This window comes from Tyto alba, unplaced genomic scaffold, assembly GCF_018691265.1.
Source record: "Tyto alba isolate M040663 unplaced genomic scaffold, T.alba_DEE_v4.0 Super-Scaffold_48, whole genome shotgun sequence".
In the NCBI taxonomy this organism is placed as follows: domain Eukaryota; kingdom Metazoa; phylum Chordata; class Aves; order Strigiformes; family Tytonidae; genus Tyto; species Tyto alba.
The window spans coordinates 9,151,169-9,174,548 of NW_024881324.1; the positions used below are offsets into that span (position 1 = coordinate 9,151,169).

At 43.7% G+C, this 23,380-nt stretch overlaps 1 protein-coding gene across 11 annotated transcripts in view; it reads right to left on the reverse strand.

The window, feature by feature from the left end:
* Nucleotides 1-23,380, reverse strand: part of ATXN1 (ataxin 1) — a 246,212-nt gene that overhangs the window by 174,578 nt on the left and 48,254 nt on the right. Inside the window, exons 1-2 of one of the 11 annotated variants that reach the window (XM_042806663.1) lie at nt 19,864-19,880; nt 16,526-16,624 (exon numbers count right to left, since the gene is read on the reverse strand). The exons of the other annotated variants lie outside the window; for them this stretch is intronic. The gene's annotated coding sequence lies outside the window, so the exon portion shown is untranslated. Of the gene's footprint in view, nt 1-16,525; nt 16,625-19,863; nt 19,881-23,380 lie in introns of those variants that run through there. 11 annotated transcript variants of the gene reach the window in all.

The window sequence follows — 23,380 nt, forward strand, 5'->3', positions numbered from 1 at the left end:
ATCTGCATTTAAGGACACGCGTTTTCCAAAAAAAAAAACATTTTCTCCCCTTTTGTCATTTATGACTATTCATACAAACAAAAAAATATCAAAAATCATGAGGAAAGGACAAAGAAAGCAAGACAATCAATGCCTAAAGCTCCTTGTCTCTGTGTTATCTCCACAAGAAGCATATCATCACCTCTAAATAGCAACCTGAAACCTACTCAAGAGACTTACGTAAGTTGTGACTCAAGAACTAAAGCAATGAGTGTCAAAACATTCAAAGACACAGTACCCTCTGCTCCTAGTAGTAAAGGAGTAACTACTGGGAATATGCATAGGAGATCCTTGCATGGGAGAAAAATGGCACTTAAAACTTCTTAGAGATCTACAGAATCACAGCACAGTTTGGGTTGGAAGGGGCGTTTAAAGATCCTCTATTCCAATCCCTGCCCTGCCACAGGCAGGGACATCTTTCACTCTATCAGGTTGCTCAAAGCCTTCCATTCAAGACCATCCACTCAAGCTACGCTACACACTTCAATAACAGCAGTAGACTCCTAGAAAACCTTCAACTAGATGCAGTCTTGGAGGTTTCCTATGTCTCAAATAACTGATGTAAGCTCCAGAAAAAGTGGTAACCTAACGCCTAATGTATGCCTCCATCTGCCTTTTGCTAGGAACTCAAGAGAAAAACATGGTCTTCTCCAAGGTCTCTTAGCTGGTAGGTTATAGCGCTCATGAAATGTTGTTCATAAGGAATGGCAATCTAACACAGAGACTAAAAGGTGACCCTGTAAATAAATGTCAGCTGCAAAATCGAATATCTCTCCTGATCTGAGCTGAACAAACACTGCTATATTGACAGTGTAAGCAAAATACCGAAAAAAGAAACATATCTGCAATGAAATAGGAATAAGGAAAAAACCTCTAGAAGTAAGCGAGAGGGAATATGAGAGGGAAAGGGCACATGGCGAACTTACATTAGTGTGACTGACCAACTCAGGCTCTTCCAATGCTCATCACCGCACCATCTGTGCTTAAGTATAAATGGAAGGGTTCTCTATCATGTTTTCTTTCTTTGTGCAAATATCATATTCACATTCATATATTCCGAGGACTATGTGACTTATTGATTCAGGAATTAATCTAAAATGATGCTTATATGATACACACCACATTGATTCACAATATCATTGCACTGTTCATACAAATATATACTCGAAATTGTTGTTCAAAATGTTTTCCTTCTGATCTGGGAATTACAACAGTTGCACTCTAAAGACATCATGTACACCAAAAGCTGAGCACTAGCCTATTAATTGGTTTGCCTTCCTTGCTCATTAGCTCAACACACAACGCAAGATACACGAGTGAGGACACACACCAGCAGCAGTGAAAATTTCAGTGCTTGTAAGCCGAGGTGAGCAGGAGTTCAGAACCACGTAATTAAAAAAAGGAAGAAAAAGTGTGATTAAAGAGTCCCTATTTCTGACACAGCACAACTCAAAAGAAATGCCAGCACTTGTCACAATGAACTGTGGGGCGAGGACTTCCCCAGCAATACCATACCCAGAGATGTGGGCTTTTCACCACACAGAATTCAAATTTCCCTCCTGGAAAAAATGAACAAAAAGGAGGAAAGAAGTCTTTTTTCACAATATTTTTCAATTATTTAACTCTACTAACTTAAAAATACTCATTGTTAGTGAGTTACTGGGTTGCTCTAATACAGACAGCATTAGGAATCCAAAAGCAGAAGCTCTTGCTGCCCTTCAGATTACTGGTGATGATTTCTTCCTGACAAAATATAGGACAAATGAACATACTGCTAATGCATACTGTGTTAATTATTCTGCAGTGCCATGTAGTAACCCTGATGGATGTTCAAACTACTTGTGATGAATACAGATAGAAACAGTATTATATATAGCTTAAATTCGTATTCTGTCAAGTTTGCAGCTATAGCATGTGAGGACTGTGTTGTGAGGCTGTGTTATTGCCTAAAATGATCTCCAGTTATGCTATTATTTTAAATACTCCCATGAGCTAAAACACTGTAGAAGGGTGAAGTTCAGAAAATCAATCTCAACGCTGTTTTGTAAACTTGAGTATAGCTCCAATTCTTTGTTATTGATACCAATTCAATGAACCATGTTTACATTGTAAGCGCACACCAGGCTTAAAAAGTCAACTGGTTAGTGCACAGCACTGAGAGCGCCGTAGGGAGGGCAGACACTCACAGACAACACGCTGCCAAAACAAAGCTTTAATTTAGAGGAAAAATTTCTGGCCTCTGGAGCTGTAAGAACCGCCCCGAGATAGGAACTGGGAGTACATGGATAAACAGAAGCAATGCTATGAGTCGACACAGAGTGATTTCCAAAACTCATCCTCCCACAGCTTTACCAAAAAGCAGCCGGGTGAGCTGAGCAGCAGCAGCCAGTTGCCATCAGGGACCCCTGCAGCACCCTGAAACCGGGCAAGACCCCACTCGCTGCTCAGCCCAGCTACCCAGGACACCCACCCAGGCCCAGCCTACAGCCTGTGGGGTCACAATGCTGACCCCCCAAAATGCCCACGCACGATCCAGCCTGCTGCCCACACACACCCATCCACCCACCCACCCATCCTCCAGCATCCATCGCCCCGGGGAAAATGTGGCAGGGGCCACTCCACCCCAGGGCACCTCTGCCTCGGCTCCTGCAAGCCCACGCACGGCACGGCGTGGGGTGAGCTTCAAGCAGGGTTTGATACCAAGCCTCTCTGAACACAGCAGTCCCACAGCAATCTCCAACCGTCAGAGGAGAGCCAGGATGTTGCTCGTGCTCACCGAGGTGACGCAATGCACACCTAGACAGACACACCTAAACCTATAAACTGTACATATAATCTCTCAATAAAAACACACTGGCATGCATTTACAATATACAGCCTTATTTTCTGATGGTGAAGTTTTGTTGTCTCCCCCACACTCCCCACCAAAAAAAATTAAAAATAAAAAATCCATCTCCATTGCCTTTCCTCAATCTTTAAATCATATCAAAGTAATAAACATTCTGGCACCAACACTGTTTAAACAGCATTCTCTCCACCCAAAATCCACTGGCAAATATTTTCACATATAAGATGATCCCACAACCCTGCTTTTGAATGCTAATCTAAACTGAGTTCTCCAAGTCAGCACAGTAAGGAGCTACTCTTTGGGAGGGGGAGTGCAGAAAAGAAATGAGAGAGGGGCCTTTAAGATGAAATAAAAATAGACTCCCTTGATCCCACCATGACATGGCCCAGACATTCTCCCTGTGGGGGAAGAAAATGTTTCTTACTGCAGTGAGAGTTTTTATAACATTTTCTTTTTTTTTTTTTTTTTTTTTTTTCCCCTGTGCAACTTTGCTTCCTGAAGAATGCTTTATATAAAAGACATGACATTTGGCAACCCAGCTCTGCTGCTTTGTGAAATTCTTTTGGCAAGTGCCCTACGTGCTGACTGCATTAAGCACATCAGTTTATTTATTTATTTATCTATTTAGGCAGAATTCAGAGGGAACAAGCCATACAATTAACACGCAGCGTGGAACTGCTTCATCCAAAAATCTGGGAGAGGAGCTGGGGAGGGAGGAGCTGGGGAGGGTGGGGCCGGAGCCTCTCCTTTTGGAAAACCTCCTCATGGGAGAGGAGATGGTTCTCCAACCTCAAAGTGTTGCTGCTGCTCTGGGGCATATGCCGTGATTCCAGGATCTCAAGGCATTTAGCGAACACTAATTTATTAATGAATTAAGCCTCAATTCCACAACAAAGGCGGGTATCATTATACATCTATTTTGCATATGGGTAAAACGAGCCGCAGAGTAAACCTGAGCCTGTCCCGATCCTGCCCAGTGTCCCGAGGCAGGAGATGCACTACCTTGCTCTTGCCAAGGCAAGAGCCGCCCAGCAGTACCCGGCAGGAGGGCACAGCACCAGCCGTCTGCACACCCACACTTCCTCCTTCATTCCCCGAGCGAAACCAGAAAATAGAGAAGTCTCCGCATGCCACCATCTTCCCAAGAGTGCAGCCACAGCGCCTGACTGCGAGGCACACGGACCTCCCTCCGTAAGCACCGATCTCCTTTGCAGCACGTCGCGTGCCCTGATGCACCTCAGAGCCATTTGCAGCAGGTCAGGGACAGCAGCATATATTATATATGTGTGTGTGTATATATATATATATATACACACACACACACACACACACACACCGTCCATGGTCATGTTCTCGCAAAAGCAAAAGCTCCAAGGGTCAAGGACCTGAACGAGCACTCCCTGCTTCCTACTCAAATGCCAAATGTTGGACAGGAGGGCCATACATTTGTGGTTTGAAGTTATGGGATTGTATTACTTGAGGCTTACAAGAAAACAAGATGCTTCTCAAACAATGGAATATTTTGCTTATGATCACGATTAGCCCTGTTTATTTATACCAGGGACCAAGAAAGCTTGGCAGCACACCACCAGAGACACCCAGCAACAGCAAATTCACAGAACCATTAAGTTTTCAAGCTAAATAGGAAGGAAAGATGGGAACAGGAGAAGGCATGGCACACCTGCCCAGAGACCGAAGCCAATGGCTGGCCAGTCCCACAAGCCCGGAATGGTAAAGCTTCTACACTTACCACACATCCTCTGATCCAGGTCAAACTCCTAGCAGCGAGGGGCCCTACCCATCCAAGGCATAGTTCAGCACACACACTGTGAGGGAAATGCTAAAACATGGTCTAGCGCCTTCCACAGGAAGGAGCAACCAAGTGTCCAACCAACGTGACCCCCTGCCAATCCGGTACAGAAAGGACTTTCCTCCATCTCAGAGAGCTGAGATGGGACTGGAGAGTCTGCTTGATCAGGTGGTGCTGCTTCAGAGGCTACATCCAAGGGCACAGATAAATCTATAATGCACTTAGCCTTTGGAAAAATTTTAAGCAGCTTGGTCTAAAAAAAATGCTACATGTTTAACACTGAAAAGCATTTTCTACACACAAGTCTAAGAGACAGCTGTGCGTTCTCATCATTTGTGTGCTCTGATTAAAAAAAAAAGTCTCATTTTGTCCCTAGAAAAGAAAATTGACACAGCAATCTAAACCTGCCGAGTGTTCTGCTAGAAGAATATGAGAAAAATTTTTTTTTTAAATATAAAAATCTGGCATTACCCCCCCTTCCTGTTCTTAAACTTTTTCCCAGTATTTCTGTCCCTCGTTTCCAGGCCAATTTCTATGATATCAAAGTAGTTACCACAACAGCAATATACAATGCCCAATTCTACAAGGTTTATTCAAGGCAAATAGATTTCAACCAGTCTGCCAGTTTTAGCAGAAGTTTGACATGACCAAGGGCTCAGGGCAGTAATTTACAGAACTCGGCATCAGTTTGATTGTACAGACTCTCCTTTGAAAAGCATTAGGGGATCTCAAGCACTGAAATGGGCCAAAGGGACACAAATCTGTATACAAAGAAGTCACCAGCAAAACTCCCCTCACCTGAAGCAAGGAAACACCACTAAGCCTTCAGTAGTAAAACTCTATCATCCTCTTCAACCTGGAAACAATACACTAGCACTTCAAGTGGGGATTTCAAGCTCAGTGTACCAAGTTACCGACTGCCCACGCAGGATGCACAATTTGGGCTACGAGTTGATTCTGGAAGTACAAGCCAAGAGCAAGCAAGGGAAACTTCAGGACAAGTTATCTGAAGCCGCAGTCTCATTAATCCAACACGGAGACAAATTTAAAGTCGAGAGGCTTTGGATCTGTGAGCATATACTACATATAAAGATATGAAAGATGCATGTCCTGGTGCCAAATTTCACACCAAAACATTAATAAACATGTTTTTTCTTGAAAAAGAGGAAATAATTAAAAAAAAAAATCTCTACCAAACATATCTGTGAAGGCAAGTAAGAGGAGCTAACACAGTTTATGACAAGCCTGGCAATCTCACTAGCCTCAGGTGCACAGATGCTATGAAAGACAAAATTACACAGCTTAAAACTTAGTTACAGGTGGTTTGCTTGAGGGGAAGGACAAGCTTATGACAGAAGGACATGTAAAGGGTAAGGTAGGACAGAACACAAGAAAGGGACAAGACTAGGTTGTTTTTGGCTTGACACTTGCCAAGTGAAAAAACAAGCATGATTCATAGTAAAGGTAAGTCAAAGTGTGATGTGACTGCAATGGAGAGCTGAGCAGACCACACTGCATGAGTCAGCAGCACAGATAAAAAGGGTGATAAGAAGCAGCAGATGGGACATGTCTTTACTAAAACAACCCTGCAGGACACAGGCCTCCTTTGCTCTAATGAAATGGTCGTGCCAAGCTGCCGCGCGCTGGCTTGCAGGCTCGCAATCCGCTTCAATCAAAGAACGCCGCAGAGGGAGGTTAGAAAAGCAGGGGGCAAACAGGTGCAGACAGATCCACGTGCGAAAAAAAAAAGCACGGGAAAGCAAAGCAACGGCACCCCCCCTTCAACACACACGCACCCTGGGACACCACCCTCCAAAACCTCCAAAGGTTAGGGAGGAAGAGGGGGGTGGGGGGGAGGAAGCTGTCCCTGGGATCATGGCATTCAACCTGGCCGATGGCCAGCTCTTCTGTTCTCCTGCTAGCGAGACTGCCTTCCTGGTGGGTGCCCAGAGCAGGAGGCTGCAGTCTTCCCACCTCCCCAACCCCTTTCTGCCTCCCCCAGCTGGCACCTCCAGAGCCGGGAGACCGCCGCAGCCCCACAGCTCCTGCGCGTCTCGAGAAGCCACAAGGGCAGCCGGGGCTCTTGGCGGAGCTACGCTCCAGGATACCCGCAGCTCAGGTGGCTTTGCAAAACTTGGGTTTAAAGCTCCATCTTTCCGTTCAGGATTGCAAACCCCGTTTTGCTGTGAGAGCAGAACACTTAGCCCCCAAGAGACCAAGCACCACGTTCTCGGGTAGCAGAAACCATCCCATCACATGCAAGGCCACATTACCTGCAAAATGCAGCTGCTGCCCTGACCACATAAACGACCTGCAGTGGTGGTTCTTCGTTGTCAGGATCCCTACTCGCTGCACTTTTGAACCTGGTCAGGAAAGATGAAGGCCCTCTGTCACAAGCTCAAAAGAAGACACAGACATAAGGCAAAACTCAAATTGCCTTTCATCTCACTTCTTGGCTGAGGTAGAATTATACCTTGCCTGTGAGGGGACAAGATGAAAATGTTCTATTTTTAGACACAAGGTCCTGCTTCATCAGGTTCATCTAATTTCTAAGAAACAAACCTTGGCAAAGGTCTGCATTTGAGAGGGATGAAAGATGACTTGTTTCATTTTCTTTTAGTGCAGCTCATAGCATGACTAGCATAAATCTAGGCGAATCTGCTTTAGCCACATACACATGCCAGCTGTTGTATTTGGGAGAGATAGTCCCTATATTCTAGAAAAATATATGTATGTACTTCATTTTTCCCAATCTGTCCTGCCAAAATAAGCATGTTGTGTCCAAGTATTTCAATGGAGTTAGAAGGTGTGTCTATTCCCCCCAATCCAAACATCCTTATTTATAGATTTCAAAAGTTGGCAGGTACGCCGAGGAAGAGCAGTTGCTGAGCCTAACACACTCTGCACAGCAACAGATCTGTTGTAACAGATTAACAGGCAGAGAGAGAGAGACAGGAAAGAGCCATACTTTCCTTCTATACACACGTCCTTGCTTTCAAATGCAGCTTTACAGAGATAATGACAGTAACTGTGTGTCTAAAATAAAGCTGGACCGAGAGCCAAGGCTCATGCAGCCCCACTGAGAGCAGAGCTTGGCTCTGCGCTTTGGTCACGCACTTTTCTAACCCGAGCTGGCGCCTTCCAAGAAGTAGGTAGAGGAACTGCTCTCCTACGGACATAGTGAGCATTAGTGAAGTGGGAGGGAGGTCAGCCTGTAAGAAAAACAGTGAAGTTAGTTTTCATTTCCTGTCGGTTTTAATCTTGTCTAGAGGCTTTGCTAGCTGCTACTTCCATTTTCTGGCCTGCCTGCAGAGGAACTGCTTGCTTTACTCCTTCGCAGAAGGTCCCTCTTCACTGCCTGTAGTTAGTGTCTCTCGTGCTCCTGAAATCCACCCCACCCTGCCCACCATTCGCTGGCTGCAGCACTAGTGCATCAGTCTGCAGCCACAAATCACTGTGTTGGCCTCCCCCTTGCAGCTCTATAAACAAACATACTCCTGATTACAGCTTCCACTGGCAATCTCTTTTATCAAAAGAAAAGAAAAAATGCACAGGATTCATGAAAGCTGATGCACAACTTTTTTTCACAGCCTAATCTTTCTGTTACTCATTGAAGGGTCTGGCCGTATACAAACACCCTTACACCCATTTTACTGCTGGTTCTCCTACTCCATGGGCTCTTTGATTGCCTCTGAACTCACGATGTGAGTGCTTCTATATATTCTGCAAGCAATTCCTGAAATGCACTGCACAATTTACATGTGGACACAGAGCACTGACTAACTTGAAGACAATAAGTGACAAATTGTGATCAGAACTCAGACGCAGGCTCAGTAAATACTCAGTTGTCTTCAGCCTGGAGAAAGTGCTGCATCTATGTAACTCCCACCATGGGGCTTTCAGGCCCTCCAGCACAGAGGCTGATAAATGGTGACCAATCGATGACAAACTGTTACTGAGAGTTCTGCAAAAAAGTTCCCACGACTCTTGGCTTCAGCCCCCTGGCAAGACACACTCTTCTGTGCATCCGCTTTCAAAAGGAGCCATCAGATGCACTCATCCATCTAACCTGAGATGCAAGACACTGCCAGGCAAGGGTGACTCTCTGCATCAAAGGTGGCCAAGGACGAGTGTCAAGCTAGGAGTACAGAAGGGAAAGGTGTAAGTCATAGAGCACAGAGCTTATGTTGCTATGAGTTAACCTGCACAGTTCATGCCAGGAGCAATAACTTGTCCCCCTGCATGATCTGTGACCAGGAGGAACGCCCACAAGTGTGCACAGCAAAACAAGTCATGGCTAAGAGAGCTGGAAGAGGGGGAATCACCTGATCCTCCACGCATGCACATCTCTCAAGATTTACCTCAGCACCACATCCTTAATTCCTTCCTCAGTTTCCAGGATCTGGCCTTTCATATACACACTAGAGAAAGAAAATTAGTTTGTCTAGTATCTTTACTTCCAGCTCATGTTTGCAAAGCTGCCTGAGAAGAAAACCACGGGACTCCACAAGCCATCAGTGTTACCACACTTGATCCATACGTGCCTTGAGCTTGCTGCCTGCCGTGGGACCAGCAGCCATCACTGCAATCCTGGAGGGATGGCTGCATGAAATGGTGAAGTAGCAATTTGCTTGCCTTTTCCTGGGAGAGATTACGTAGCATGGCAGGGAACAAAATCACTAACTTTATTCCTAAAATCCCCCAACAGTGCTCAGTCTCACTTCCTCATTTACAACTGGACGAATTTGAAACACCGAGTCACTTTTGCAAGATCCAAGAACATGACTGGGAACACAACAGAGAAGCTCCAAACCCTGTTCCTCTCCTTGGGCTGCTGTGTAACCCTCTTCTCTCTCTCTGGGAACACTGGAGCTAGGTCACCACCTTCCGCATACAGAGTAAGATGCAAGTGACTTCTCTCTCATGCATTTCTGTACGTAAATGAAGACATATTCTAAACTAGGTGGTGACAAACCATATTATATTCAAATACTGAATCTATCAAAACCGTCTGAATTCAGCTTTTTTAAAGTAACATTTAGAGAAGGATGTGCTTGCTGCTGAAGTCTGGAAGAAAATCAAACCTTGGAACTGACAGCAGTTACTGACTACACTTCTTAAACCAGAACTGACTGACATCCTACATCAGCTTTCAGTAGCAGTCTCTTTGCCAGGCCAGAGAGGGTATCTTTATCACTACAGTGCATTTAGTAGGCTGAGTTAAATAACTAGCTCAAACATCAGAAAGGAACTGGAAGTTGTAAAAGTAAGAAAATAGGAGTTCAAATAATTTCTTAACAGAAGTGGTATGCAAGAGTTCAGGATCGATCTATGATTACCAAAACTCTTATTTAAGATACTGTGAGAAAAAATAATAAATCAACTTAATAACTACAAATTAACAGGTTCCTTTAAAAATGGTTTAATTTTAATGCAAAGCAAGTTTAATTTTTTTTCCCTCCTATTTCAAGGAAGTATTTAGTTAAGTGACAGAAATATTTCGAATTCTCCTTTTTCTGCATTTTTGCTGAAGGTTTATTTTCATGTGAATGTAGCCTGACACAAGTCACATGCAAAAATGCAATCTAGTAAACAGTGAACAGAAAACGCACCACTGATTAAAATGAAAACCAGAAAAATGAGAGGCCCACAGAAATCTATGTTGGACCAGATTACTGGTGGAACATCTGTAGGAATATAATGTAGTCTAAGTTTAAAAAAAGATGTATCAAATTATTTCAAGTACTGAAAGCATCCCCTTCTTTAAGGACAATAACTAAAATGAGGAAATGCAAAATCAGATTTAGAAGCTGGTTATTTTAATAAAGTTTTCCTGCCCGCTGATTTTAGTCACAACTGAAATCAGTGATTTAAACCCCGCTGAAGAACCTGCCATAGGAGGAGCAGTGCTGATTCATTTCTCATGAGACCGGACACTCAAAATCATGAAGAACATTAGTTTGCTGATGCATGGCAGATACTAGTGCGTATTTGTCTCAGTCCCAATGTATTTCAAATTTTAAAAAGGCAAGAGGCTAAAATATACGCACATGTGTCCACATGCGCATGCATGCCCTCATTTTGTTATCACGCTCGATCAGGACACAGACCTGCATAGCAGCAGATTAGAAGGAGCAAGCTTTTGCAAAGAGGTAATGGCCAGCAACTCTTGAGTGCTCAGAGCAGTTCTTCCAGATGCAGAAGCACCAGGACTGGCTCAGCAGCAGGTTTCTTGGCGTAAGCACAGCACTGCGTGGCCAGAGCTGCAGGGCCGGGGACACGAGCGTGTGGTAAGGTCTGACGGCTCAGGGTTAGCGTGGATCCTGCCAGGATTACAATAAGCCTTGCTAAATCCATGCTGGGCACATGGTGACTCTGCACCATCCTCCGCCAGTGCTCCTAGTCCCAGGATGACAGTGACAAAACACCCCTCAGGGCAGTCAAGCAGGGAGCTGCGCTGGGCAGGAGAGAAGGAGCCTGGCTGCTCTCACCCGACCCAAATGGCCTGGCCCTACCTACTCGGGAGTCCCTCCTACGGGTGTCCTGCAACACCTCCACCACCCAAGGTTGTTCCCACAGGCTATAGCAGCACAGGCATCCTCTTCCCTGCCCTGCACAGCAACGAGGACAGGGGAAGCTGTGTTTCAAAAAGAAAAAGTATTTTTTTGTTCTACAGCAGAAACTGAGTTAGAAGGCTTCAGGGGACCTGCAGAAACTTGCAGAGTCATGGAGGTGACACTCCAGTGAGAACAAAAGGAGGAGAAAATTATCCATGGGGACACCACAAGTTATTTCTCAAGGCAGGAGGTTACACTATGGGGAAGAACCTCTCTTTTTCCCCCATGCCACCCCCCATACACTGAATGACAAACACACGGAGAGATGCAATCACGGTGCCTGCAGGAGCTGCCAAAGTGCTTTTTGGCTTAAAAAGCAAAGGACAAGTTTGAGGTTTGTTCTTCAATTGCTGCCTCATGCACTTAATGTAACGAGACAATGGAGAAGAATAATTCATGTATATAGATAGCAATGAGGTAATTAAAGCCTAGCTCTTCTCAGTCTGCTTCCCGACTCCACATAAAAGAAGTGCACAAGTACATGAACATCTAGGTTGAAAATATATCACACTCTAGTGTAAAACTGCAGTGCCTCATGGAGTACTGCTGGCTTTACTACGGCCACGCTATGTATTAGTGGGTACTGATTGTGTTTGCACAATATTTCAATAAGCAGAGCCAAGCAACATCACTTCCTCTATTTCTGTATAGAGTAATATATTTACAGGAACAGCCTTCCGAAACGTTCCAGTAAAATTAGCTTACTCACAGATTATTTTTTTTTAACTAGAACAGAGAGCAGAAGGATATCATCATCGGGTTTTGTGCATAAATCAGCTGTCTATTTACCACTGATATGTTGCAATAATGAATTGCCACTATCTTCTGAGTTATTTGCTGGGTTATTAGAGATTACCTAAGTTCACAGAATCACAAGCAAACAAAAAAAAATTAGCTTCATTATTTCCTGGGAAACAATCTTCAGAAGCACATATTCCACCTCCTTCCCCAAAGCAATACCCAAAATATTCCTGGAGGAGGTTTGTCTGTTTTATAAAAACCTTCAGTGACGATGCTTCCACAGCTTTCTCAAAGGCAAATGACTGCAGTACCAAAATACCCTTATCACTTTAAAGGTTCCTTAAATGTTTACCTATGACTTGCCACCTTCAAATTAAGCCCACTTCTTCTCGTCTTAACCCCAGCAGTCGTGCAGTACAGTTTATTCCCTTCCTCTCTGTAGGAACCTTCCACATACCTGAACACTGCTATCATGTCTGTTACTGGCCTTCTCCCCTGTAGACTAAACAATCCCAATTCTTTCATCTTCTTTCCCAGGTCATGTTTTCCAAATCTTTGATCATTTTCACTGCCTTCTCCTTGGATGCCATCCAGCTGGCTCTTGACTGTGTTGTGCCCCATACTAGATGTTGAGCCATTTCCAACACTGAGTGGAGTGGACAGGTTATTTCCTTGCCTTTTCTTTACACACCCCAAAGCAGTGTTTTTTCAAGGGGCAGGGATGGGGAAGCTTTGTTCCTTGTACAACTCAGGTTGAGAATTGCCTTCGCCCTCAGATGGGCTGTGTCGGGGCACACGGAGCAGGCCTGGGAGGAGTTTGGCCGGGGCTCTCACGGTGGAGCCGCAGGGTCGCCAGCGCCAGGGTCGGAGCTGAAGCAGGCAGGGGAGGGAAGGGAAAGCTGCCCACTCAGCAGAGTGCTGGCAGCCCAGCTCCCAGGGGATAGGAGAGCAGGACATGCTGCAGGCTGGTTTTCTCTGGTGGTCTGGGAACCAGCTGTGATTTTTAACACCCCATTCAACTAAACCAGGCCAAACTGCCTCCAGCACAGCCCAACTCCAGCTCACAGACCTTCTTCTGTAGGACCACTACTGAGTCAGCCGTTCTCCGTCCCGTGTCATGCAAGTGGACATTTCTATCCCTGTAGAGTGCTTCTGAGTTTGTATCCTGTTTTGGTTTTGGTTTTTGCTTTTTTCCGCAAACCATTTCTCCAGTAAGCCAGGGCAGCTCTGAACTTTAATCCTGCCTTCCAAGGAGCCTGCAGCCTTCCTACATGCTTCTTTTCCTATGTAAATTTAGTAACTGCTCTTTTTGCTTCATCAATCATTTCAATAATGAAAACAATGAGTATTACCAAAGCCAGGACAGACCCCTAGGGAACCTCACTCACTTCAGTCTCGCAGTTTAACAGCAAACCATGAATAACTACTCTGAATAGTGCCTGGTGAAATTCTGTGCACCCACATTACAGACCAGCCTACCAGACACCCCGCCTGCTTCAAAAAAAGACGTGTTAGAAAGCATCCAGAGCCCCCCACTAAAGAGGGAGTAATTTCTATCAGAGAGAGGAGCCCAATTACATTGTCATAGGCACTGTTGGAAAGTCTTTGCTAAACACTGCCATAAAAACGTAATGCATGCTGATAAGAGGAATGGAAGGGTTGATAACCACCCTTTAGGATGACAGGAAGAACTTCAGCTGAACTGAGACAGCAGGAGCCTGACTTTGCTTCCAGCAAGAGAAGGGCTTGGAAGAAGCAAATTGAAATACAGTGTAAAAATGACAGGAATTTTATACCTGCCATCAACTGCTGCTGACTTATCAGTTAAAGGAGATACTATCACAGAGTTGTGGTTTTGGCTGGGTTTTTTTTTACTTATTTATTTAATAAAACCAAAACATTTTATTAGCTCTTCTAGATGTTTCTTGAATTGCATTCCTTGCTGCTCCCGAATAGTCTATTCTGCTCAGGGATCAAAAAACACCAGCCAGACAGCAGAGACCATGGCTCCCAAATCCCAGATGAATGCTTTCATCAACCACTGAAAGCATCCCCAGCCCCACACCAGCATCAGGAGAAGCAAGTGGCAGCGGCTGGCGCCTGAAACGAGGAGAAAGGGTAAGTTCCATGGAAAGTGAAAGGTGAGGCAGCTTTCCAACACTGGCTCCCTCTGCTTGCCAAAACAGCAATGCCCTGCCCACGCCTCACTCCGACTTCTGCAGAAGATGCGCTTGCTTCCCAGGAGAGTTTACTCTCGCAATGCAGATGTGCTTCACTGAGGCAATCGCATTCTGTTGCGTAATGCAACCCGGAATTAAACAGTATATGCTATTTGGTGCATTTTTAAAATGTAAACCAGAAGTTACTGTGGAGCTCGGTGACGCTGCCAAGAATGTTAACACTATGATTTTAGCAGGAGAGAATATATCATATCCTCTCTTCTCCCACAGCTTACTCTTGAGTCGTAATTTTGCTAAATGCTTTTGTACTTGTCAGTAAAACACAGAGTCACACATCTGTGTGACTTTCATTTTGGTCTTTAGTGACTGCGAGTATCACCACCTCAGGACCTAATGCAGCCGCAGCAGCAGCAGCCACAGGGCAGCTCTGGGAAGAACCTGGCAGGTGACTGCACCGAGGTGCACAGAGCTAAACCATTCACTTCATGTCCTACAGAACTGAGGTAACAAAACAAAACAACAACAAAAAAAAAAAAAGAAAAAAAAAAAAAAGCAGGAACAGAAGCTGCAACCAATCATTTCCAGTCCCTGACATAAACCAGCAGGAACAACACTGCAGATGCTGAGGCATACTTTGAATACAGATACACATATATTTAGATTCTTCTTACAGTTTCCAGTTGTGCAATGCCACTCCTCTTTAGAAGAATACAGGTCTTTTCTAAAATATATTATGCATAACCCAGTTTTCCATAGCGGAATACTCACCGAGGGAATACTGTTTGCTCATACCAGAAATGTATCCCAAAATTACAGTAATTTATAGCCTCATTTTCATTGACAAAAGAAATAGTATCATTCTCTTCTGACAAATATCAGTACACTGAAAAAGTAATGAATAAAAGCCTACAAACAGGTATCAAATAAAGCAACTATCAATCACTGCAATAAAATTTTAATTAAATCATATGTTAAGTAAAAAAAGACAAGTAAAAACGAGCCATGTAATCTGAAATCAAAACAAAAATCTGTCTATCATGCCAAAGCATAAAAACACAATTCAAGGCACTAAAATACCATAACCTGTTAAATGACCAATCATCTAATTGTTATTTGTAATGCTCCAAGTATGCTTAACAAAGCCAAACGTAGAGATTCAGCAAAGTACTTAAGCATGTGCCAAAGTACATCTGTATTTTAAAAACATTTTTTATGTGACAGAGAGTTTAAGACTCTGGAACTGTTCATACATACCTCTTTAACAATTTCTTTTTTAAAAGACATAAAATACTCAGAAAGTGATCTGCACTGTCCACATTTTAGTATTACAAATCAATTCAGCCTAAGCTGAATACATATTTCTGGAGACACATCAGAAAGAACCCCAAGGATTAGTCCTAACACAAAAGGATGAGGGAGTTGCCTGCTGTCATCCTGCCAATTTTGCAGAACAGAAGAGTTAGCTAATGAGGCATGAAAAGATGTGAGCAAAGAAAGCCATACCTGTGAAAAATGCAGCAATATCAGGTGTGCAAGAACATTACAGTAAGTAGTATCAGACTCAATCACAAGAACTACTGAACAGCTGAAAGTCCTTTAGGCCACAGCTGGAAATACTTAGCACCCTTAAGGCTAGTTAAACTTACATGCCATCCTAATTTAATGCTATAAATTAAATTTGAATATTCAGCACTTAACTTTTTAAGGCTCTGACCTTCAATCCGAATCAACCATAAGGCACCAGCATTAGCTGAAGCTCTAGCTACACCAATATAATCTTCCTGTATGCCTTCATTTCTGTTACCATACACAGCTCTCTTTTTTAAATTCCTTATAGTGATAGCAATATCAAATATATGTATCTTACTGCTTTACAGAAAGCACAAAAGCTCCTGATACGGGCTTTTAAAAATCTCTCCTTAATGCAGCTGGTGGCTTTCAGAGCACAATGGCAAAGAGAGAACAATGTTCAAGTGTGTGGGTACACGCACACACGTGTGCAGGGAAAGTGAAGAAGAAAGAGGCACACACTACACAGTGTAATTCTCCGAACCTGAATATGGCAACCAACTACATTCAGTGCAGAGGGTCAGCCATGTCTCGCATGATGGGCTAACGGGTTTCATATGGCAAAGGCTACCTCTGAGGGAGGGGGAAAGCTAAGGTGGGGATGAGGAGTTCCACACCTGCCTGGAGATACCTTAAAAGTCACTTTAATTGATCTGATACATAAGATTCAATAAAAATATAGGGAAAATGAATTAACTGAAGAACAAAAGGCTTAACTTACTGGGTAAGACACCACTGTAAGAGGTTTCCCCACTTGCCCTGCTCTAAAGCACTTCTGAAAAACTCAGTCGCTGAGCTACTGCTTTTCTTGACCTTTTCGCTGAAAGAGAGCAGAGTAAAAACAGGAAAGAGCTAAAATGATATGCAATAAAGATGCTTCATGTTAGGAAAGTCTTTTGAGTCACTGTTGCAAATTCATTCTGTGTCAGATTTGCCAATATAATGTTTGCTAAAGACTATCTATTAACAGCACCAGCAGTCAACACGAGCGTATTGTCTCTCAGCTGTTGCAGCAACACCGTACGCACCACACGATGCAGCAATGTAATGTTCGCATCTGTTGCTAGTTTTCCACACCCGAAAGCTCACTTCATGCCTTATGATTAATTTATAATGCCCTGTGCCCCAAGGACATCTGCTCTTCTGATTGCCTTTTTCTTAACAATAACACAAATAAACATGGAAATAAATCTATTGTTTGAGGAACCCTTCCACTAATTTTGTTCTTTGATGGTTTGGTTGATTTAGTATAGCTAGGAATCAAGAGTAAAGTGGATCGTAGCCTAATACAGAGTGTGGTTAATCTTCCCTTTGCATAATGCTGGTACACTATGGCCCAAATACCAGAGATTTATTTGATGTGTACATGCTTTCAAGTATTAGTAAACAAGTTGCAGCCCATTATGAAAGAAGAGCAGATCCAAACAGTTGTGAAGCTCTTTATGTACAAGATTGACACTGGCAGTGCAATATACTTGCATGTGCATGTGTACTAGCTTTATAATTTTTGAGACTATTTCACCAAGAAATATAATTTTTTAAAATATGACTAAAAATATGGCTGAGATCAATTCCCATGTCCTGATGCACTATTGTCTGAAGCATGAGAACTGGCAGAGAGAGAGGCACAGTCCTCTTTTTCTCTTTTTCTTCCTTTAATTGATTTTATTCCTCATAACGTAGCCAAAAAGAGGAAAAACATATACTAGAGCCTCACAAATGTGTAGACACTTTCATTCCCATGAAAAAACAATACACTTTGCTCACTTCCCATTTCCTATTCTTCCATTACTTTAAAGAATATGCTACAGAAAATAAAGAAGTACTCTACGAAATATCACAGATTTTTTTTACATTACTAGACCTATCAGATAAATTATTATCCTACATTCTGTAACTAAAACGTTGTTGTTGTTCATGTACTAATTAAAGCAAATTGGTCTTTTAGAAGCCAACTGTAAGAGCAAAATATTAACTCGAATAAAAATTGTTTTTAATAATGAAGTTTCAAGCAACAGTACAGTGGAAGCACCCAAGTGCACAAAACTGACTTACATGTAGCAGTGCTCCCTGGATAAGAGACCCAGTGTGGGTCTACAGTATTTTAACACGCACAGGCAAAACCACCAAAGCTGTACTGTCAGGTATCAGTAAGTCATTCTCACAGTACAGCACATTTATTTTTACCTAGCAGAAGAAACACAATCCCACACTCAGGCACTTGCTTTAGAGGACAGTACCTAGCTCCTTACCCTCTCACACACATACATGATTTTTCAGCAATTCTGACAGTGTTTACACTGTGCTCACTGAACCCCCACATAGGCTACAACCCAACATCATCAGTCGCTTGCTGTCTCTAGCTTAGATTTTACCCTGTTCTGTGCTGGACACTAACTTGAGATGACTCAGGAACAGTTGTGTCTGGTTTTTCCCCCTATAATAAAAGAAGAAGCCATGACAGGTAGAGACAAAGTGGGGGCTGGAGGGGGAAAGAACTTTCAGACAGCAATTCAAAAATCTCATCTACAGAGGTGTAGGAAATCTACACTCCTGGAGCAAGCTCTTCAGATGAAGCCTCAAATCTTGGTGACAACTATCAAGTGAACGTAAAAGTATATGCCTGCAAAGAGGCTGCTGTGAGAACAAACACATCAGTGACTGAGAGACGCCAGGACACCACAAAAAAGTAACACAGTAAGAAGAGAGGATGCCAGTGTTTCAGATAAGCAGTTATGGCCATGTTTACTTAAACTGTTCTGCTGAGTTGTTCCCATTTCAGACAGAAAACTTTGATTTAAGGAAGAGACTTGCAGTTCTGTCTTCGTATTTTTTTTCCTCCAAAGCATGAAAGAACTTCCTTTTTCAAAGCCAAATTAACAAAGCTTACGTCCAAACCCTCTCAGTCCCCAAAATCTCAAATCTGAACTCTATTAAAAGCAGCAGTTTGTGCAGCCAAATGCTCCAACAATATATTTAATAGCCTATAATATTTCTAATGCCCTACTGCCTGAAGTCTGTGATCTGGAAAACTAGCCAAGCACACCCACCCAAGAGCAATGACTGCTACAAGGAAAATTCTTATCTCCCTTGGCTATGGTCCTTTGCCACTGCTGGCATGGCCAAACCAGGGGCTCTCCAGCTGCAGACAACAGGCACACAGACCACCTCTCTGGCAGGAGGAAGCCTGAAGGAAGGAGACAAATTAGAAATGAACATTGTGCCAAGCATGTAAGTATAGAGCTACTCTCAAACTTAAGGTCCTGCAATTTTATGGGTGTGTTTTATTATTTGATTTTATTGCACCATCCTTCTCCTAGACTACTGCTTCCCTCCTGTCACTCAGAGTTCCTCCCATCCATTCCCACCTCACATCCTTCAGGCTGGAAGACTTCTCAGATCACTTCCCCAGCTTGACTACTAACAAACCTAATGAAAAAATTCCCTTGCCTACTCTGGTCCCCACTGGCGTCATTTGCCCCAAGCTCAGACACGAGCATCCTGCACACCCAGCAGTACTTCTCCCTAGTCACCCTGAAGGATGCTTGGGAAAAGCATTGATGCAGATTTCACACTTGCCGGTCGTGACACTGAAAAATACAGTTCATGCTGTCTCCTGACAAAAAGCCATACCACATGTTCTTCTATATAAGGCGTACATGTAGGAAAGTAAAAATATCTTTTCTAGTAAGTTATGCAAAGCAGAAACAGCCTCCTGGTACTATTACAGCCGACTGGAAGCTAAAATGATACTAATTATACAGTTCACTCAAACTCCAGCAAGGCTCCATGAGTCCTACCACGCAGGACGCTGCCCAAGCAAACCCCCCGTGGGGCACCTCCCTGCCATCACGCGTGGGCAAGGCCCACCGGAGCGCCAAGGGAAGACAGCTAGGAAGGGCAGGCAGCAGGCATGACCTGCTGCTCCTCCTCCGCCATCCTGCACCATGGCACCAACAGGCACAGGACAGGAGCAAGGCCGTCCCCACCCAAGTGAGAATTTACTCCCACGCGCGGCACAACTCTGCGCTCCCTCTCAGACTTTTCTAAGCATCAAACCTCCTGCTGAAGAGCATTTTCCACTCTCTTGCCAGCCTGACTGCTCAAAATTAAGCAAAGTTGCAGATGACTCCGCAGCTTGTTCCACGTTATCATGCCAGTGGGTTGATGTGAATTCGCAACGAAGCGAGAGAGGCGGCACGCTCAGATAGGAATGAGGTTGAACTTTCAGGACTGGTTTATCCTGTTTCGGGCCCATCTAGCAGGGGCGCAGTGAAATTTTTAAGAAGCTGTCAGAGATAGTGCAAAAAAGAAAAAAAAAATATTATTTGCATATATCTAAATAATGAAATGAGGGGGTTTTCACTTCCACACCAGCATCTCAAAACTGGCCAGGGGAATATTGTAATTTACTACAAGGCCTGACAAATGGATGTATTCCCACAAACACTAACTGTTTATTCCCTTTCATAATGAATACAATCAGAAAATATTTCACTCCAAAGGATGATTTTTCCAGCAAACTCTCAAGTTTTCTGAAAACAGACATAAATACAACACTGCTCACAGAATGTTTGGTAACTTTACAGAAGTTGTATGTTAAACATTAATTTTTAAATAAATTCACTAAGCTACCCTACCGTGTTTTCAAAGCCACCCTGTTTAATTACTTTTTCAGATCACTAAAGAATTTTGGATATCAAAAAACTTCACATACATTCAAAGAGAAAGACAGCGATATCAACTGACTCGAAATGGACAGGAAAGAAGCAGGAGAAATGATGTGAAAATGAAAAACTGTAATTAATAATCTACATAACAATCAGCACACCAAAAAGAGAACTTTATGATCTCACTTCACCTGCGGAAAGGCTGAGCAGGTTCTCAATCTCTTTCCCTTTGCAAGCTCCCTAAGGTTTTCCCGGTAGAAGTGAAGCCCTCCACAGAGCGACTGGGTGCCAGCTGCCAGCCAGCTTGCTTTCCTGAATCACTGCTCTTCAGAGTCGGGCCCTGAGTCGACTGGGTGCATGGACCACAGTCACTGGTCACTATTGCCACCACAGAGCACAAACTAAAAACCACCCTTACACTGCAAACCAATTAACCAACGTAACCAACATCGCTCTGCAGTGCCCAGCCTCCAGCGAAGGCTGCAGCAGTGTGTACTTTCCCCCACAGTTTACGCACAAGCAGTGCAACCCTGCTGTACTGATGATACCATGCTGTATCCCGTTACCCCAAAGGGGCAACTTTCCTAAAGGACAGAAAAATGTGGGTTATAGACATTATTATGCAACATTTGGGGTGTATTTAATCAAACTCCAGGCTTAGCAATTAATTACCTTAATATTTCCCAGGTATCCTGAAACCATGCAGAAGGCGTGCAGGCTCGCAGGCAGCCCCCACATGCCTCATCCCTCTTTCTAACCCCACAGCCCAGCTGCACCACTGGCACCCAGCACCCACAAGCGCACACTCTCGGGATAAACCTGACCCTGCAGCAGCACAGAGCAGTGCCCAAAACCCCCGTGATGAGCAGCCGCCGCTCCAATATGGTGGGAGCAACCGGCCGCAGGCCCACACGCCAGCGCTCGCTGGGAAACGTGGTGGGGCTGGGGTTCAGAAAGGCAGGCAGGGCAGGGGAAGCGGCCAGCCTCCAGCATCCACCCGTGTGTGCTCAGGGAGACACGGGTGGTGGTGTTTGTCCGGGAGCAAGCCCAGGGCCCTCAGGAAAGGCTGGACAGGCCCTGCCGCCAGCACCTCCCCACAGGCACAGGAGACACCCTGGGCCGCAGCCCCCTGGGGAGTTCAAGTGCCCAAAATGCGGTGAACTTGCTTAAGGTGGGGATGGATTTATCACTGAAGCTAAGCTAGCGGGACACCTAGAGGAGTAAGACACAGGTGTAATGAATGCATTTCTATTTAGTGCTGTTTACCACCCCAAAACCCCACAAATACCATACAAAAATCAGCCTCACCAAAACAAAACAGCAAAGGGTAGGCAGGGGCAGATGGGGAAAAATTAAAATCGGGTCACCTGCCCCCAGGCAGCTCCCCATCCCTCAACAGCACACAGGCAGATGAGGCCCCCAGATTTCACAGTTTCAAGTGACAAGACACCCAGCACTACCATAACCTATACCCCCAGTCTCCAAAATGTGTCCCCCCACCCTGGAAGGACCGACGTAGTCAAACTCTCCCAGCGTTTGAACCCCTACTCCCAAGGGTTCACGTGTAATTAGGTACCTCTGACCAGAAACACAAGCAACTGATTTCTCCTTGGTCAATGACACACGGTGAAGCACCTCCAGATTAAACCACATGAGGCTCTTTGGCCTTGCATGCACCCCTTCCTAGCTGCCCAACAATTCTTCTAAAAGGCAGGGTAATAAACTGCACTCAGGGAGGCAGGGCATTTGGATAACAGGCTTCGGTATTTCACATGTATTAATGAACAGGACAGCAATAATGTGAAAAAAAAAAAAAAAAAAAAAACACCTTTCTGGGTCACAGTCCTGACTGTAAGGTTTTAAAATCACTAGCTGGGAAACTCACTCCCCAGCTGGCTCATGATTCATCTTTGAAAGCAAATATTTAATAATTATTTAGTAAAGGGAAGTTGTGGACAGTTACACCTTGGGGTATTTCCAGAAATGACAAGTATTTTAAAATGCAAATTAACAAATTCTGCAAATTCTGCAGCGTACATAAGTTGAATATCTAGTGTACATCCTGGTCATATACCATATCACTAGCAAATACCACAGTGCAAACAGTTTTTCCAAGACTACATATATCCCCAGTGACACATTAGAATGTAGTTTTAAACAATAATACAAAGATAAAAGCATGTTGTATATGGCATGCTTTGGAGCAGTTACCATATGCTCTGCCAATAATCTATGGATTAATAGGGCCCTGATGTACAATAACACATTGGCCACTCACAGCTCCATGGAAGATTATTCCATTCACCATGAAAATTATCTGAGGATCAGGCATATGCCACAATTTTTCATTCATATTTTTAACATGGTCAGCTCTAAGATACTACTGTTGGGGCTTAGGGTTTTTTATTATTCTTACTCTTTAAAGGTCTGATCCTAATTCCATTAATTTGCACTAACATCAAGGGAGCAGGTTCAGGCACTAAATCAGAAGATTAATGTTATCTTAACAATTTACTTCTTTGACCCTAAAAGCAGCTATACTAGTGCATTTAAAAAATATATTTTTAAAAAAAAATTCATTTAACCTATTATCCTACCACTGTCAATAAATGTAGCTGATACTCTGGGAAACAGCTGAAGACATAGAGGAAGTACAGGATGTAAAAAAAAGTAATTTGTTTCAGTATGATTACTCCCAGTTTGGGCTGTGTTTCTAGACAGTTCCAAATCAAGCTGCTTTACTAAATCTTGGCGTTAGGAACAGGCAGTAAAATAGATCTATATAATCATCTGCAACAGCAACCCATACTATAACAGGCCAAAGTCTCCTGAGTGTTTTATTTTCTTGATTTTTATTTGGAGCAGATGTCTGGATAGTCAGGCGAATAGCTGGCCACAAAATAAAA